This window comes from Ochlerotatus camptorhynchus, unplaced genomic scaffold (assembly GCF_037179485.1).
Source record: "Ochlerotatus camptorhynchus isolate MF236.1 unplaced genomic scaffold, CSIRO-AGI_Acam_v1.1 ptg000443l, whole genome shotgun sequence".
NCBI lineage: Eukaryota > Metazoa > Arthropoda > Insecta > Diptera > Culicidae > Ochlerotatus > Ochlerotatus camptorhynchus.
This window is the reverse complement of record NW_027040929.1, coordinates 3665302-3677676: the sequence shown is the minus strand read 5'-3', so window position 1 is coordinate 3677676 and position 12375 is coordinate 3665302. Positions and strand designations below refer to the sequence as shown.

General features: G+C 41.4%; 1 long non-coding RNA gene across 1 annotated transcript; it reads right to left on the bottom strand.

Moving 5' to 3' along the window:
• Positions 1-682: 682 nt before the first annotated feature.
• LOC135711899 (uncharacterized) lies at positions 683-6026 on the bottom strand. The gene is made up of 3 exons (XR_010518511.1): positions 5776-6026; positions 2054-2263; positions 683-925 (listed from the first exon to the last, which is right to left on the bottom strand). It is a non-coding gene; the product is annotated as an uncharacterized LOC135711899 (long non-coding RNA).
• Between the last annotated feature and the right edge of the window lie 6349 nt (positions 6027-12375).

Sequence of the window (12375 nt, the reverse complement as noted above, 5' to 3'; positions counted from 1 at the left end):
CGAAGACACATAGTGGAGGTGTTGCGAGGGGCCCCGACGAAGAAGCCAGGTCAGATAGATTGTAAGAAAGTGGGAGAATAAGGTAGTAAAGAGGGAGAATAAAAGTTCAGGAAAGTGCAATAAATGTCTATTCTTGAGTAGTGAAGTGCTTGTGGAGTTTTTTCTGTGTGTCACGTGCGATCATTCCCTGCCCGCGTAATTGCAATCGGTAAGCGTGCCGACCCTGAGGCCATTGGAGTCAGGGAGTCTCGAAAGTGCTCCTGACTGAGGTGGCTGACACTTACACTTTGGCGCCCAACTTAAAATTGTCTTATCGGCAGTTGTTTTAAGAATACAGCTCGGAAGATCGCACTTGATAGAGCTGGTTTCTACAGAGGTCTCTGAGAAAACATCCAGGCCTTCACAAGTCTCTTAGCACATTTGACATTATTACTTTACCTGACACAGTTTAACAAATATTTTATTTGCAATGGAGAGGTTCTGATTGTCCGTAAAAAAGTAACAAAGAACGATTGTTCAAAAAGTGAGTAACAAGTAGATTGAATTCAAAGGAGCGAACTGTTTATCCGTGTGCGTGGTGTGTTTTCGGAAGGAGATATTAAAACACCAGAAAGGAAAAGTGATTTATTTCTGAATTTGAAACTAGGATTTTACAATTATTAGGATTTTCAAATTAATTTTCAGCGTGAAAGACCGCTAAGCGTAATATAGGTAGTTCTTTTTAATTTTTCTTTTTATAATTTTGCTTAAATTTCACGCAAACATTGCATAATGGAATTAATTCACTTTGAGACGCAGTACCACGCGCTCAATACTGCTCATCTGGCTGATGACGAACTCCATCATGAATTGCGGATTCGTGGTGTGAACATGGATGATGAATCGCGTAGTAAACAGGAGAGAGCCTTGCGGAATTTGTTGAAAGCTGAAAAAGAAGTGAGAAGATTAAGTTTCAAATACGATGAGATTGCGTTGATTGATGAGTTGAAATGGTGTGATGAAAAGCTACAGGGTGTAAAATCCATATTGGAAGGCAAGAAAATACGAAAAGCCCCTGATCAAAAATTCAAATCGAAGCTTCTTCACATTTTCTTCAGAATGAAACGGTTGAGGTCACAGGCAGAAGAAGAAGAAGATTTGAATAGCATAGCAACGATAGCAGGAGAATGTATCAGGTTATTAAATCTATTTTACTCAATCACTTCACCACTCTCCGAAGTGAGAGAAGCTGAGATAGCAATCGTAAATGAAAGCCTACGACAAGTCCGCGAAGAAATAGATGAGAGGAATGAGAATGAAAATGAAGAAGTAGAGTCCATAGTTGGTCAGAGTGAAGTGGTACAAACGCGAGAACAGGAGAGTGTGAGCAGTGAGCATATGAACGAAAGTATTAGGAGAGAGGAATATGAGGAGAATTCTGACGATGTTGGTGCTGTAGGTGGAGATGATGTGATTGGTGAAAAAGAGAACGAAAGAGTTGCAGAGCTTTCGGATGAGAATAGGCGACTAATGGCAACAGTAGGTCAGCTGATTCAGCGTATTAAAGCTTTGGAAGCTTTGACTGCAACCAAACATTGTGAAGGAAATGAACCAATCAAACAAAGCACTAGTACACCGTTAGAGCAAAGTTCGATACAACATGAGAAAGATGCGCGTCAGAAAGCTAATCAGCAGGATTTTTGTGAATGGGTGAAGAATAAATATGGTTCGATTCAGAGTGTAGTAGAAGAAAAGAGATTTACTCAGTCCTCCCATCATGCAGACAAGAGCAATAGGAAGAAAGTAGAGATAGATAGGGCAAGAACTAGCCGATTACCGGTGCATAAATGGTCAGCAAAGTACGATGGGATGGATAATGGGAGAAAGCTAAACGAATTCCTCAAAGAAGTTGAATTTAATGCAAGGTCGGAAGGATGCACAGAAGCAGAATTGTTCGTATCTGCACATCATCTGTTTACGCGGAAAGCTAGGTCGTGGTTTATGGAAGTCAATGGGAACAATGAGTTAGGATCGTGGGAGAATCTGGTAACTGAACTTAAAAGCGAGTTCTTACCTGTAGACATTGATTACCAGTATGAACGTCTGGCGAATGCGCGAAAGCAAGGTCCTAGGGAGAAATTCCAGGACTATTATCTGGATATGGTACGAATTTTCCGGAGTATGTCGAGACAATGGGATGATGCCAGAAAGTTCGATGTGCTTTTCCGGAACACCAGAGCAGATTGCAGAACGGCGATGTTGGCTGCGAACGTGACCTCCATTCCTAAAATGAGGGAATTTGGAAAAAAGTTCGATAGTATTAATTGGCAGGTTTATGCAAGAAAGGAGAGTAGATTTGAAAGGCCAAATGGTCAAGTCGAGGAAATCAGTCAGCAGAATCAATACCGAGGTGGGAATGGATTAAACAATAGATTTCCATCAGGGTACACAGGAGGATACCAAGGACGAAATTTTAACCCAAATTTTAAACCCGGAGGTAAACAAATTCCACCTGAGAGGAACAAAATTCAGGGTGAACATAATCAACAGAAATTTCAACCAAAACAGAAGCCAATCCAGCAGAACAACCAAAATCATCAACGAAGACAGGAAAACCCAAAACCAGGTCCGAGCGGTACCAGTGCGTTACAAAGGATTGTAAAAGCATACATTCCGATAAAACGTAGTTTATGTTTTAATTGCCACGAGGAGGGGCACAGTTTTCATGAGTGTGAACAAGAACGCCACGTCTTTTGTGAGAAATGTGGTTTTCCAGGGTTCCCCACGAATGACTGCCCATTCTGCGAATCAAAAAACGCCAAGAAGACTGCTCAATGAGGCAGAGCAGTCAAATCGTCTCCGAAAGTCCTCAACACGTATCGCCGGAAGATCCAGCATCCAGTCTCCAGGAATTAGGATACTCAATCGTGGAAGGACGTGCCACAATGCGGGAGGAGATAGCAACATTGCTCGTCAAGCTTAGTGGAGACGCCCGGCCATTTACAAGGATTGAATTGATGGGGATTGATGTGATTGGGCTTCTAGACAGTGGAGCAGCACGGACGGTTCTAGGGATCGGAGCGAGCAAAATCATGAAAAAACTTAATTTGAAGCTTCAACCAACTTCAGTCAATTTGAGGACAGCAGCTGGGGATGAGCTAGAAGTCCAAGGATGTGCAGACATTCCAATCACATTCAATGGCACTACGAAAATTTTGCCTGTACTAATCGCTCCGAATCTAAACCGTAGGTGTGTGCTAGGCTACGATTTTTGGCTAAAATTTGGGATTAGACCAACTATTCGAGATGATCCAGTTGAGATCTTAGATGATGGCGTTAGCAGGGAAGTAGAGATGGAGGATGAGCTAACGGAGGAACAGAAGATACAACTGGAAAATGTGAAAAAGGAGTTTTTAGTCGCAGAACCTGGAAATTTCGGAGCAACGAACCGAATAATACATACGATCGAATTGAAGGAGGAATTTAGGGAAACAGATCCGGTTAGAAAGAACCCGTATCCATGGAGTCCAGTGATACAGCAGAAAATTCACGGAGCACTGGACGACATGATTAGAGATGGGATCGTTGAGCAATCTAACTCAGATTGGGCTTTACCAGTAGTACCTGTTGCAAAGAGGGACAGTCAAGAAGTAAGACTATGCTTAGACGCCAGAAAATTGAATGAGAGGACCAAAAGGGACGCTTACCCATTACCGCACCAGAACAGAATTTTGAGTCATTTGGGGCCGGTCAAATATTTGACAACCATTGACTTATCGCAAGCCTTTCTACAGATTCCGTTGAGCCCGGACTCTAGAAAGTACACTGCCTATTCAATCCCAGGTAGAGGGCTGTTTCAATTTACACGGCTTCCGTTTGGGTTGGTAAACAGTCCTGCTACTCTGAGTAAATTGATGGATCGTGTGCTAAGTCACGGTGCTTTAGAACCAGCAATATTCGTTTATTTAGACGATATTGTGATTGTCAGCCAAACTTTCGAAGAGCATATTCAAAAACTTCAAGACCTAGCGAAGCGTTTACGAGAAGCAAACTTGTGCATAAATGTAAAAAAATCTAAATTTTGCTGCAAAGAATTGCCGTATCTTGGGTACATTTTGTCTCAAGATGGATTACGGCCTAATCCAGATCGTGTACAGGCGATCTTAGGATATCAGGTTCCGAAATCGGTTAGACAACTTCGTCGATTCCTCGGTATGATCAATTACTACCGTAGGTTCATTGCAAATTATAGTGAAATTACAGCACCTCTCACTGACTTATTGAAAAATAAGCCAAAGAGGGTGCAATGGAACACAGCAGCTGATAATGCATTTCAGGTCATCAAGGAGAGACTAATCTCTGCTCCTGTGATGGCCAACCCGAATTTTATGCTTCCCTTTACGGTCCAAACGGATGCAAGCGACAACGCTATCGCAGGGGTCTTGACGCAGGTGCATAATGGGGAGGAGAAGGTCATAGCGTACCACTCCGAAAAGCTCAAGGGAGCGGAGCTGCACTACCACGCGGCAGAAAAGGAAGGACTCGCTGCGCTCCACTGCATAGAAAAGTTTAGAGGTTATATAGAGGGGACGAAGTTTACTCTTGTGACGGATTCCTCTGCCTTGACTTTTATAATGCGAGCGAAATGGCGGTCTTCCTCACGGCTCAGTCGCTGGAGCATAGAACTTCAACAACATGACATGGAGATCCGTCATCGTAAAGGGAAAGAGAATATTGTTCCCGACGCGCTCTCCCGATCTATCGAAACGCTGGATGATGAGCCCGATGACGGATGGTACAAGAAACTGTTAGCAACAGTGAAGGAAGATCCTGAGAAGTACTTAGACTTCAAAATTGTAGATGGAGTTCTCTACAAGTTTGTAGCCGCTAGGTCCGACTTAATGGACTACCGGTTTGAATGGAAGCAGTGTGTTCCAACTTCAAAACGAACCCAGATCCTGAAACAGGAACACGACCAAAATCTCCACATTGGATACATAAAATGTGTTGAGAAAATCAAACGAAAGTTTTACTGGCCTCGCATGAGCGGCGATATTAAAAAATATATCGCCAACTGCGAGCTATGCAAGGAAAATAAACACTCTACCGTGTCGACAGCTCCGGAAATGGGGAAGCAGAGGATTTCTTCACGACCTTTTCAAATAATTTGCATGGATTACATCCAGTCCCTTCCCAGAAGCAAGCAAGGCAACACACACTTATTGGTGGTCATGGACCTCTTTTCTAAGTATTGCTTACTTGCTCCTGTTAAGAAGATCTCGACGGTCTCGCTGTGCAAAATATTAGAGGAGCAATGGTTTAGGAAATTCTCTACACCTCAAATCGTCATCACGGACAATGCAACAACTTTCTTGTCGAAAGATTTCCATAATCTGCTTGAGAAATATGATGTTCAACATTGGGCGAATGCTCGCCATAGGAGCCAGGCAAATCCGGCTGAACGACTCAACAGAACGATTAACGCAATGATTCGTTCATACGTAAAACATGACCAAAAACTTTGGGACACGAAGATTTCGGAGATGGAATTCGTACTGAATAATACGATCCATACGACGACCAAATTCAGCCCATATTGCGTAGTGTTTGGTCACGAAATCATCAGCAAAGGATCTGAGCATAGACTGGAGGCGATCACAGAGCAAACCGAAGAGCAGAGAATGGAAAGGTGGAGAGGTGTAAACAAAAGGATCAGTGAGTTGGTAAGAGATCATCTCCAGAAAGCTCATGAGGACACGAAGAGACGATACGATCTCCGACATAAGCGTTACTCACCAACGTTTGATGTGGGTCAGCGTGTGTATAAACGGAGTTTTCGTCAGTCGTCTGCTGGAATCCAATTCAACGCGAAGCTGGGACCTCAATACACACCATGCGTCATCCTCCGGAAAGTCGGTACCAGTTCGTACGAGGTGTCGGACTTAAACGGAAAATCGTTGGGTGTATTCTCAGCTGCGGATTTAAAAGCATAGTTCCCTAAAAAAAAAAGAAAAGAAGAATAAGAGCTCTAAATCACATCATTTCAATTATGCAATCCAGAAGTTGAAGGTTTTAATGTGGAAAGGGATAGATATTTTAGTGAATAATCATGTTTTAATGTACCTGTCCTTCCATGGTTTAGAAAATCAGCTTCTAAAAATAACAGGAAAACCCCGGGGTAGAATAACGCAAACCAATGCGTGAGTAGCATGAATATTCAGTTGCATCCATATTATATTTGTAAATACGGCCGTATAAAAATAGCAACGTTGTTTAGTAGTTGATTGCGCACTGTAGTTTGATAGTTTTAATCTAGTAGTATTGTAGATTTGCATGTTTACCTAAAATTTTAGAAATTATATGGTTATTTTCATATTTTAGTTCCCAAAAGGGGATAATTTTCTTTTAATTTGTTTGTTTTGTATTGGTATTCAAAGTCAGAATGTTAAAGCGCACCGTATATCGTCTGTATGTTTCAACTGTCTTGAAAGCAAAGTTATAAACAAGTTTTAACTTCGAATACAGTCAGTCAGTAAGCTATTGTGCAGAGATGTATGTGTGTAAATGAGCTGTGTGTTAAAAAATTGTGTCAAGGTCATGATCAAGTCAATATAGTAAAACAATAGAACACCAAATCGATGAGTTTTACTCACATTCTAGCAGATTCCACTTTCGTTATACATACTCACCATTCACATATTGTCACGTGATCAACAAAAGAAGTGCAGAGATGAGCTTCTAGTAAGAAATTTACATGATCAACTAAGCGAAAAATCAAAACCAATGGAAAGATCAATTGGCCAATTTTTTTTAATAAAAATCAAATAATTTCTTATTAAAACCTCATCATTACTTACCACATGTTATCATCATCGCATCAGAATCACTATTGACAGCAGTTTGACAATGTTTCTAAGAAGACCGAACCAAGATCACGCACACAGATAAATCAGTGATAACGTTATCTCGAAAAACGTACTAGAACACAACTCCGACAAGTCGCGTGAAATGTTTCGTGCACCATTCGCATGACTCAATTATTGTATATATATATGCTCCAAGTTATTAATATTTTGTTTTGATTTAAAAATTGATAGTAAATGGAATATTGCATGTAGTAAATAGTTATGTTATAGTAAATATCTTTTTAAACAATCGGTGAAAATTTAGCTAATTTGTTTCGAGGTTACTAGGTGTAAAAACCTATGTATTTGATCGCTGGAGACCGGAGTCTATGAACACTGATGGTCAGTATTGATATAATGTCATAAAATTGAGAGGAGTTGATTAAGTTCAACGATGAATACTTATGACCCCGATACTCGATGATTAATAGCAACCTTCACATACTTTTATTTTTTGTAAGTCAGCTTAACCCTGTACGTTACAATGTATATATTTCGCAAACTTCAGTCAGTTGCAGTGATTTTGTCCTGGTGATAATATTCTTGTGTTGTGTAGGTTCAGAGATACGTGTAACCGGGGAAGTCTTGTGAGGTTTGAAGCAAAAATATTTACTTTGTAAATATTTTTACCCGAGCTGAGGGAGAGTGTAAGTGCTAGTGTCTTTGTTTCGAGTATTTTTTAGATTATCGTTGTTTTTTGTTTAGTTCCGTAATAGTGTAAAAAATGGCAGGTAATGTTCGTGAGTGTTGTGCAGTTTTCTCCGTTGTCAAACTCCCTAGTAGGCAGAGGTAGGACAGCTTACTGTAGAACGCAACAATCCACCCCACCGAGAATTACAAAAACCCGCCACCAGATGGACAAACAACTGCCTGTTGGGAGGCCATGGGGGGTGGCGATAGAGATGGCCATTTTGAATGGACGATAACGGGCACGACAAACTGACGATGAACGACGAATGGCCCGGGTCACTGGCCGACAGCCTGGAGCAGTGACCCAATGACTCACTCAACTCTGAAATTAATAATCACTGATCGTAAGACCACCAGCGAAAACGGTTTATCAAGAAGCAAGCCAGCTAAATTGACGCAAGTAAGAGTGGAAACAGTGAAAAAGTGTGAGGAGAGAGTCAAGGACAGCAGGTAAACCGCAATAATTACCATTTTGGTTAAAATGGTCCTAATGCCAAATGTATTTGACCATTAGGACCCCGCTGTATTTAGTACAAATCACCTGTACGCAGTGAAGTTCCGGTAGACGTACCGGAAGGTTACACCGTCATTGCCTGCCGGCCGAGTTCGTCACCAACTCACAGGCCCAGGAAGAGTAACCTGGTGTTCGTCATCGCCACCCCGTACAGCAAGCGCGCGAACGAGATACACGACGAGAAAGTGGAGAGGAAGCGGACGTCGACCGAGGACAAGCGGTCGACAATCGAAGACACATAGTGGAGGTGTTGCGAGGGGCCCCGACGAAGAAGCCAGGTCAGATAGATTGTAAGAAAGTGGGAGAATAAGGTAGTAAAGAGGGAGAATAAAAGTTCAGGAAAGTGCAATAAATGTCTATTCTTGAGTAGTGAAGTGCTTGTGGAGTTTTTTCTGTGTGTCACGTGCGATCATTCCCTGCCCGCGTAATTGCAATCGGTAAGCGTGCCGACCCTGAGGCCATTGGAGTCAGGGAGTCTCGAAAGTGCTCCTGACTGAGGTGGCTGACACTTACAGTTTATACCTGAATTTGGTATTAATAAGTTATTTTCTCCTGCTCGGGAAACGCACCTTCCATAACATTTAGAAAAATTGTAATTAAATTATTTAGGAGATTTTTCGTCCTTTAAACATGAGTAGTTCCTTGGGGCTGTCCATAATACGCAACGCTAAAGGCTAATAAGGAGATTTTAATAGTTGAGAGTACCACACTGTGCCAGCAGGAGAGACCTAGCACATTGCAGGCCAGGCTCAATTTCAATTTCGTTTATCAATTTGCAACCAAAACCAAATGTCATCCGGCCAAATGGCATTCGGCCAAATTACTCATTCGACAGATACGGTTAATATCCCTAATGTCCCTAACATTGGGCCCATTAATACATTTTGAAGGAAAGTATTTTTTATATATTTTCCACTAACAAGGGGGCGACCCCAGCGTAGTGGTTTACATCCATATCTCTCACGCCAAAGTCACGAGTTCAAATCTCACCCCCGGACAAGTCACGAATGACCCAAGAGTGTCAAAGTGACTATAATGATAATAATTATTATTTTCCACTAGCAACCAAAAATATCAATTTTATTATCCAGATGCCGCATTGATCTATGAAAAATTGAAAAACAGGAGATTTTGATCGATGGGCTCAATAGAGCCATCTTTCTATTTTGGGGAAAAAATAGGCTTCGTAGACTGTTACTTTTTTTTATTTAATTAAATCTTCAACATAATGTTGTACAGATATTTTCTAGGCTAGGTGTCGAATTCTATGTCTGTAAGTAGACTTACTAATGTTAAAATCATATACATCAAACGTTTCATTAAACATACGACAGCACAAAGTCCACGGTTCGTTGAATCCATAGTTGGTCCGATGGGTAGGTTGCCACAGAAGCGTGTAACTACGTAGAACTCTTTGAGGAGCATTGATGTAGATTTGGCTCACAAGAGAGTTGCAATCCACGTCACCGTTAAGCAATCCAAACACGAAGAATCGCTGAAGTAGTTTCCTCCTTGCTGCCAACGTGTCTTGGTCAATCAGCCTGCACCGTTCTTCGTAAGGCGGCAAATTTACCGAATCGTTCCAGGGCAGAACACGTAAAGCGTATCTTACGAAGTTTCGCTGAATGGCTTCGATTGTGTTAGCTTGAATAGCGTGAAAGGGTGCCCACACAACAACAGCATACTCTAGAAGACTGCGGACGAGAGCACAGTATAGTGATTTCAGTGCGTAGATGTCCTGGCATGCGTTTGTGTTTCGTTTCAAGAAACCTAATGTGGCAAATGCTTTAGCAGTTATCATGGAGATGTGCTCATTGAATCTGACTTTAGAGTCGATGATAACACCCAAATCCTTAACTGAAGAAACGAAGAGCAAACTACTGAGTCCTATCCTATAGTCATGTCGTAAGGGCTCGCGTGAACGGCTAAAAGATATCGGCGAACATAAGTTTCGAAGAACACAGTCGACTACACAAATCGTTCACGAACAGGATGAAAATTAAAGGCCCCAAATGGCTACCTTGCGCTACACCAGAGGGTATCTCGAAACTAGGCGAATTAACACCGTTAATGCTCACATAGGCTGAGCAGTCAGTTAAGTAAGACTGTAGCCACTTCGTGGCCCAATTAGGTAATCCCATACACCCCATTTTGTCTACTGCAAGCACATGTGGAACCCTATCGAACGCCTTACTGAAGTCCACGTAGATCGCAACAACTTGTCGTCGTTTTTCAATGGAGTTGATCAGCGAGTTGACAAACACCATTAAGTTGGTTGCTGTAGAGCGTTTCCTCACGAAGCCGTGCTGATGTTCGGTAATTATTGGCCTAACCGCTTGATAGGGTAACCAACTGATTTTGGACCCCTAGAGGAAGTGAGATCACGTTTATGTCAAAATAATATTATTTGTTTATTATTATTATGCAATTTACATGCGGTTGTGTTCGAAAGCTACTCATTTGGATGTAAAATGTCACTAGATGTTTTATTTATTGATATATACTCGAAAAATAATTCTTTTCACATCATGATATTCACATATTTTGGACCCTTCCACTTGATTTTGGACAGTGTCCATAATATATTTTGGACACACTGAATGGGAACGAATATATTTTGGACATGCTGAAGTTCTTTCAACCTATGAGCCTAAAATTAATTACGACGGTCACTTCTTCCTATCTCGCATTTGTTAGGTCCGTCTAGGTGGGAAAATTTTCATAGAAGGTGCCGTAAAACGGGGTGAAATTGATCAGCGGGGTGAATTTGATCGCTGAGTATACCCAATATTGTACTTATGCATAATATTTTTACAATGTATACAAAGATACATTCGTACGCTTAGTAACGAAAAACATGTTACACATGAAAAAAATATCTCGAGAAATTTCAGCGATCAATTTTGCCCCGCTGATCAATTATACCCCGTTTTACGGTATGCATAAAAGTTAACCCCCCGTTACTCGCGCTGTTCACGGTGTTTCGTGAAAACCCATTAATGGGTAAAAAAATACCCATTTTCAAACCATGTATGCAGCTGTCAAAAAATGGGGGAATTTTGAAATCATAAAATGGGTGAAAAAAATACCCATTTAAATAATCAGTTCACGGTTGAATAATGGGTATATTTTTTACCCATTAATGGGTGTCCGATCACGGACACTGGAGATAGTGTGGCAATCCTCGGCTCGGAGGATTCCAGCTGATTTGGCCAATTCCCTCTGTGGGAATGCCAACAGGAACACAACGAAAAGCTCGACTGAAATCCAACTCAACTCATAGCCCTGAAAAGGACTGTTTTGGCTTCGGCTTGTCCAAAGAGGAAAAACGAGAATGAATTAAAACTTTCAACGGCGCTATATTTCGGTGTTTGCTTTACAAAGCTTGTGGACTGTATGATGGCGACGCGTTTAGTTTAAATGATCTTTATTTTAGTTTAACTTGGACGATTACCATATAAATTTTTTACTAAGTGATTCAATTGCTTTCTTCATCTTTAGGTATGGGCAAAATTCAAAATTTGTTTTACAGAATTAGTCCTAGACTTAGTACACGGTCGACCACCTTGGTGGGATTGGTTTGTTTTGTTTTTAGAATTTGAAGAGAAACTACTTAATACTACTGTTTACAGCTTAAAACCTACTCTACTATATACACTTAACCTACTATGTACAAATTGCTTATTAAAGCATGTTCAGAAAGATTGCATTTTTGAATAAATTTAGTTGTCATATCATCAATTTTGGAATCTACTTTGGGAATTTCTGCCTCTTGATGGAGGTCTGCTATTCTTGTGTCGAATGGACGATCTAGGATCATCCTCAACACTCTATTCTGTGCAACCTGGATTTTGTTCCTGTGGGTCTGAGCGCACGATTCCCACACCGGGGCGGCATAGAAGATCGCGGGGGCTATGATCTGTTTGTAAACAGCCAGTTTGTTTTGCCTTGAGAGGCGGGATCTGCGGCAAATGAGCGGATACAAACACCTAACCAAGGCGGAGCACTTAACTAGGGTTTTCTCTATGTGCGAGCGGAACAGGAGCTTCTCATCGAACAACATCCCGAGATAAGTAACATCAGTGGACCACTCGACCCTTGTACCATCCATTATTACGGTACAGGAGGGAGACGGTTTAAGTTTTAATGATTGTCTGTGAAGGAACATGATCGCTTGGGTTTTCGAGGCGTTGATTTTGATTTTCCACGTGGTGGCATAATCAGTAAAGGTGTCAAGGCATCGTTGGAGCTTGTTCGTAATTTCACGAGGCATCCTACCTTTGACGG